This window comes from Oncorhynchus mykiss, chromosome 19 (genome assembly GCF_013265735.2).
Source record: "Oncorhynchus mykiss isolate Arlee chromosome 19, USDA_OmykA_1.1, whole genome shotgun sequence".
Classification (NCBI taxonomy): domain Eukaryota; kingdom Metazoa; phylum Chordata; class Actinopteri; order Salmoniformes; family Salmonidae; genus Oncorhynchus; species Oncorhynchus mykiss.
In genome coordinates, this window is record NC_048583.1 from 19,800,079 (window position 1) to 19,807,011 (window position 6,933).

The 6,933-nt window shown below is 43.4% G+C and overlaps 1 protein-coding gene across 2 annotated transcripts in view; it reads right to left on the reverse strand.

Annotated features, from left to right (window-relative positions):
- Window positions 1-4,229, reverse strand: part of doc2d (double C2-like domains, delta) — a 52,499-nt gene extending 48,270 nt beyond the window's left edge. The window contains exon 1 of one of the 2 annotated variants that reach the window (XM_036954422.1): window positions 4,013-4,227. The gene's annotated coding sequence lies outside the window, so the exon portion shown is untranslated. Of the gene's footprint in view, window positions 1-4,012 lie in introns of both variants that reach the window. The other variant, XM_036954423.1, reaches the window with a different exon arrangement.
- Between the last annotated feature and the right edge of the window lie 2,704 nt (window positions 4,230-6,933).

Here is a 6,933-nt window from a genome sequence, read left to right on the forward strand (position 1 = left end):
GTAATCTACTGGGCTTAAACAAGGAAATCATGTTCTAATGCTGATTGGCTTCTTTTTAGACAGTTATGAAACAACTGTTCATTTCTTCTCAGGAAGGCCAAGTCCAAATGTTTTATGTCTGTTACCACTGATAACCTGAATGACCCTAAAAAGTTTTTTGGAAGGCTATTAGATCTATGTCTGGTAACAGTAATGCTAATGAATTACCATCATGTGTATTGAAGGAAAAATTGTTTCAATGAGCACTTTGTATCATCTGGTAGGCTGTTTGATTCAGTGTCCTCTGTCTCTGTACAACCCTGTGTGGATGAACCAGTGAGAGCTGGTCAAACTTTTAGCTTTTGGCCATTCTCAGTGCAGGAGGTACATAAAGCCCTGAAATCCTTAGATCAGAAAAAGCCTGCAGGTCCTGATCTTCTTGATCCCTGCTTTTTAAAACTGGCAGCTGATTTCATAGCTGAACCACTTGCATATCTGTTCAATCTAACCCTGGAATATAATGAATTTCCAAGGATCTGGAAATCAGAATTTGTCCTACCACTTTTAAAAGGGGGACATTCAACTCTTTTAAATAATTATAGGCAAATCTCAAAGCTGTCATCCCTGGTGAAAATACTTGAAACCCTTGTGAGTGAACAGCTAAAATAATTATTATATACTAACTCTATTTTATCAATGTAGCAATCGGGCTTCAGGAAGAAGCATAGCACAATTACAGCAGCCATGAAGGTTTTAAATGATATCACTGAAGCCCTTAACAAAAAAACAGCATCTTGTCTCACTTTTATTGATCTTTCTAAGGCTTTTGATACAGTTGATCATGCTATACTGAGGCAGAGATTGTCGAGCGTAGGTCTTTCGGAGCATGCAGTTGCATGGTTTGCTAACTATCTGTCTGATAGAACTCAGGGCACTCAATTTGATGGGCTCATGTCTGTTAAAATGTCTGTTTGTAATGGTGTGCCCCAGGGCTCTGTACTTGGTCCCCTCTTATTCACTATTTATATAAATAATTTAGACAAAAATGTGTAAAATGCACAACTTCACTTTTATGCTGATGATACTGTTATGTTATGCTGATGATACTGTTATGATACTGTTGTTGTGCCTCGTCTCTCTCAAAAGCTTTCCAGAACTTGAAAACTGCTTTTTATACTGTTCAACATACCTTGTGTCAATTGATGCTTATCCTCAATTCTGACAAAACTAAACTAATGGTGTTTTCTAAAGCAAGAAATAGACCTCTGAACCTTTCACCTATTACTACCTGTCAGGGAAATGAGATTGAGACTGTAACCTCATGTATATATCTTGGAATTTTAACTGATGACGGCCTCTCTTTTAAATTGCATATTCAACAATTTACCAAAAAATTTAAGCTGATGTTGGGATTTTATTTTAGGAATAAGGATGGTTTTTCTTTTGAAGCCAGAAGGAGGCTAGTATCAGCTACATTTATGCCTTTACTAGACAATGGGGGATATTTTATATATGAATGCTTCCGCTCAGTGTTTGAGATCAATTGACAACCTTTACCATGGAGCTTTGAGATTTATTTTAAACTGCAAAACACTGACGCACCACTGCACTTTATATCCCAGGGTTGACTGGCCTTCTCTTGTCACTCGTAGGCTCAGGCACTGGTATACTTTTATTTACAAAGCCATTTTGGGTTTACTACCTTTTTATTTGAGCATTTTTATTGTTCAGAAATGTGGAGGGTACTCTCTTCTTTCGCTGGACTTTATCCTGCTAACTGTTCCAAATGTCCGAAATGACTTTGGTGAAATTGCTTTTATGTACTCTGCACCATTGGCATGGAACGCCTTACAAAATACTTTTAAACTGGAAGAACTTGTCCCAATTGGTGTTTTTAAATCATTGATGAAGGATTTTGAGGCTGATTCCCTGACCTGTCAATGTTTTTAATTTGCTGTTTTATAATTTTGTTATACTCTTGTCAATTCTACGTTTTTTTTACTACATTACCCTGTAGTTTTTTCATGTTGTCATTACATTGTGTAATGACTTGGTGCTGCCTATCTTGGCCAGGGCGCTCTTGAAAAAAAAGAGATTTCAAATCTCAATGATCCCTTCCTGGTTAAATAAAGGTTAAATGAATACAAATAAAATAGGTTTGTCTCTCTAGCTCAATCTCTTTAGCTGTCTCTCTTGCACTCGTTCCGCTTCTCTCTCTCCGTCGCTCTCTCTCGCGCTCCACCTTGTCCTCAGTGTTTACATAACAGTACTTGAAGTCTTTTTCTCCCATCCAGACAGTGGTCTGTCACCTATAAAAGGAACAATCGTGTTCTAAAGAAAGATCAATGATAAACTGTAATGGAAATGGTAATCATCCCATTGTTTATTGAGGGCATTCAATTATAGTACCTCTCCTTTCATTATTCTTTAATACATCTGTCCTAGTGTAAATTTTAATTACCGAAAGACCACACTACTGGCTATTGAAATCCGTACAAAACATTGCTTTAAGTGTTGTTGTGTACTTAGCCTACATGTACACACTCAATGTGATACACAGGCTGCGTTTAGACAGGCAGCCCAATTTAGAGGAGTTGTTTCACTAATTGGTCTTTTGACCAATCAGATCAACTCTTTAAAAGATCTGATGTGAAAAGTTCTGATGTGATTGTTCCTAAGACCAATTTATTGGAAAAAAAATCAGGATTGGGCTACCTGTCTAAACGCTGCCACACACACACACACACACACACACACACACACACACACACACACACACACACACACACAGACACACACACACACACACACACACACACACACAGACACACACACACACACACACACACACACACTCAAAACCAGTGGAGGCTGCTGAGGGGAGGACAGCTCATAATAATGTCTGGAACGGAGCAAATGAGATGGCATCAAACACATGGAAACCATGTGTTTGATGTATTTAATAGGATTCCGCTCCGGCCATTACCACGAGTCCGTCCTCCCCAATTAAGGGGCCGCCAACCTCTTACCCTCAAGACACACATACTCAAGACACACACACACACTCAAGGCGCACACGCAGAGACATACAAATGAGCAGACACACAGACAGATCACAAAACATTTGTTTTTGCCTCAAATGAAGCTAGCACCAGAATGCAATCCAGAATTGTTCATCAATGTAAGAAATGGTTCAATAAAAAGCCCACATTTTACCACAACAACACCTCTCTGTCTTTCCTTAGGAAACCCAAACTCCTACGCACAGGCTTAAGCATACCTGTACCCTCTCGCATGCACCCACTCTTAAATGAATTATGCACACGCGCTCTGACTCAGTCAGAACTGCACAGAGGGAAAAAAACTGCGACTTACAGCATCTTGAGTATACACACGCACTTACTCTTTCACAGACGCACACAGACCTCCAGACACACACACGCTCTCACCAAGTCAGACTTACGCACAGACGTCGCCTAGACTCAAACTGTCTGACTTACAGCTTCTTCAGCATTCACACGCACACTCACTCATTCACACACGTACACACAGACACACTCATTCACTCCCACACGTGCACACACACACACTCATTCACTCACACGTGCACACACAGACACAGTCATTCATAGACACATGCACACACAGACACAGTCATTCATAGACACATGCACACACAGACACACTCATTCACTCACACATGCACACACACACACTCATTCACTCACTCACACATGTACACACAGACACACTCATTCACTCACTCACACATGTACGCACAGAAAAAACACTCATTCCCTCACACATGCACACACAGACACACTCATTCACTCACACATGCACACACAGACACTCATTCATTCACTCACACATGCACACACAGACACTCATTCATTCCCTCACACATGCACACACAGACACACTCATTCACTCACTCACACATGCACACACAGACACTCATTCATTCATTCACACAAACAGTCAGAGACAGACAGGCAGGCAGGCAGACAGATGTAGACACAGAGACACGTACCCAGTGACAGTCTTCATCTGTTCCAGCGCTCCATCTTGTCTTCTCACACGTCCTCTGTCTCTTCCCTCACAACACTGAGGAGCAAGCAGAGCTGCTTTGACTCGATATATCCTTCCCCACTCTCTCTCTCTCTCTCTCTCTCTCTCTCTCTCTCTCTCTCTCTCTCTCTCGCTCTCTCTCGCTCTCTCCCGCGATCTCCCTCTCCTCCCCTGTCCCTCCCGTTCACTTGGCCGTGACGTTTGTAGTTAAATTCTCTCCCAGTTGGTTGTGCGCGCACACCATGGACATCGTACTGTCACTCAGTGGCTCCGCAGTAAGGGGATTTAACTAAACAGAGAGAGGGAGTGGGGGGGAAAGAGGGGCAAAGGGAGAGATAGAGGGAGAGGGAGAGGGAGAGGGAGAGGGAGAGAGAGAGAGAGAGAGAGAGAGAGGGAGAGGGAGAGGGAGAGGGAGAGAGAGAGAGAGAGAGAGGGAGAGGGAGAGGGAGAGGGAGAGGGAGGGAGAGGGAGGGAGAGAGAGAGAGAGAGAGAGAGAGGGAGAGGGAGAGGGAGAGGGAGAGGGAGAGAGAGAGAGAGGGAGAGGGAGAGGGAGAGGGAGAGGGAGAGCGAGAGATTGAAATTTCATTGCCCTTTCCTGACACATTTCAATATAATAATCATTATTATTAGGCAGGTGTTTATATTTGTCCCGTTACACACAAGTGTGTAATGGGCATATGTTTCTTGCATATCCCCAACTCCCCCTGAGACACCGGCAGGGAGTGGGGTCACGGCCAGGGTCACCATCATACCAGCGTCCCTGGAGCAATTAGGGTGAAGTGCCTTGCTTAAGGCACATTGACAGATTCTTCACCTTGTCGGCTCCAGTATTTGCACCGGCTACCTTTTAAGTTTGCTGGCCCAGCACTCTAACCTCGAGGCTACCTGACACATTTCAACCCATTGCAGCCATCTATACAGGCAATGAATTGGGATGAATCAGTGTCAGGGATGCTTCAAAAGTTAATAATATCCCTTAGAGAGAGAGAGAGAAATTCCACTGTTTCTTTGCTGGCTCATTCTGATAAAAAATTTCAACCAATAAATAAGGTAAGAGTTCATCCAAAACAATGGAAACGCCATGGAAACGCCATGGAAACGCGGTTCCCCTGTGGTGGATAGAGCCAGAATCCCCCCCCCCCCCCCCCCCCCCCCCATTTCTGACCAGCACAATTAGCCTACATTTAGGCTACTGTTTATATGTGTATTTCACACTATGTTGGGGTAAAAATCGGAGTATAATGCTGTATGGATGTCAACCCCAACACATGTTCATGTCATCCTCACCAATCATCTCCATTACACTTAAACACTACTTCAACTACCATCCAACCATTTCTACAGTACATGGACAGCTGTGCCCCCAGCTTATGCAAACGGGAGTTAGCATTTAGCAGAAATGTTTTCTAAACCCGAACGGGAAACTTTGAAAAAATGATGCAGCGAAAACAGCCAAATACATCCAAATCCAATTTTTGTAACCACATTGTGGGCCTGTCAGAACACATAAATCACGTACGGACTTGACGACTACCCATTTTGTTAGCATCCTTGTTCTATCCACCAAGATCTGTGTTCCATGAATCTCTTAATGCTCCATACAGTCAATGAATTTGGATGAATCGGTATCAGGGATACTTCAAAAGTTAATAGCAACCCCCAGAGAGAGAGAGAGAGAGACAGAGAGAGAAAGAGAGAGAGAGAGAGAGAGAGAGAGAGAGAGAGAGAGAGAGAGCGATGAGGGGGAGAATGAGCAACAGGGAAATTGAAAGAGAGCAAGAAAGAGAAGGATAAATTGAGAGGCATAAAGAAGTCATGAGGGAGAATACACTTCAAATGATCTGAGTCATATAAAGTACGTGGGTTTAAAAAAGAAAGAAAGAAGGAAGAAAGGGTTTCAGCAGAACAAGGGCAAGAAAAACACATTCTATGTGATAGATAATAGGAAATGCTCTTTGATCCTTTCACATGACAGGCTGGATAAATTGAGAACGGTATGAACTGGATCATACAACACCGGGAGACACGTTATTTCTCGAAGGTAGATAACTGTCTCCCTTTTCATGTTTCATCTGACGAGAAAAACACGGGTTAGCCAATCAACAGAATGTGCGGTCAAATGGAGAGAGAAGATTGATGCCCATGAGTGCTGTTATTTGGTTACGCTTCATACCGATTTTTTTCTCTCCCGGTGGGACTGTTTACTCGGGTATCTACTTTCAAGTCACTTCATAACATGTTCATTACGTGGTTATTAGGCATAGCTATTAACTGCCATTGAAAGAAGCACGGTTGATATCGCGTACCATTTGATACCAGGTTACCAATGAGGTTGGATTCTACGAGGCTAATACCATAGTATAGTCCCCATTCTTCTAACACTGTTTCTTAGCAGTTGGAAACAGGACTCGAACATTAAGCCATTACCATAACATTTTCATCCAATCACAAGGCCCGAGCCCTGATGGTGCTCTGGTAGCGAGACAAGGCGACAGGCTCATGTTATCTCGGCGTGCTATATCATTTCACAACTAGAGCCACCCGTCCCTGGAGTTTATATATGACAGCCTGCGTTCACACAGCCTGGTGGGCAGACGACTGCCTCGCCGCCTTGGGCTCCTGCTGTCAGAGTGCTGGGCGTCACCAGAGAATGTTATCTTTTTCCACGACCGCACACCGCTCCGAGTCTGCCTCGAGTCTCGACCCTCTTCACATGACTGCAAGCCGGGAGATACAGAGCTCGGAGCTGTATGCACTCTCGACGCGTCTCGGTCATGGGTGAAAGGCGGGAGAGTCGTGGAGCTCGCTGTTATTAATGTTTTATGTCATGGGTGAGAGAGAGAGAGAGAGAGAGAGAGAGAGGTTTGAGAGAGAGAGGTTTGA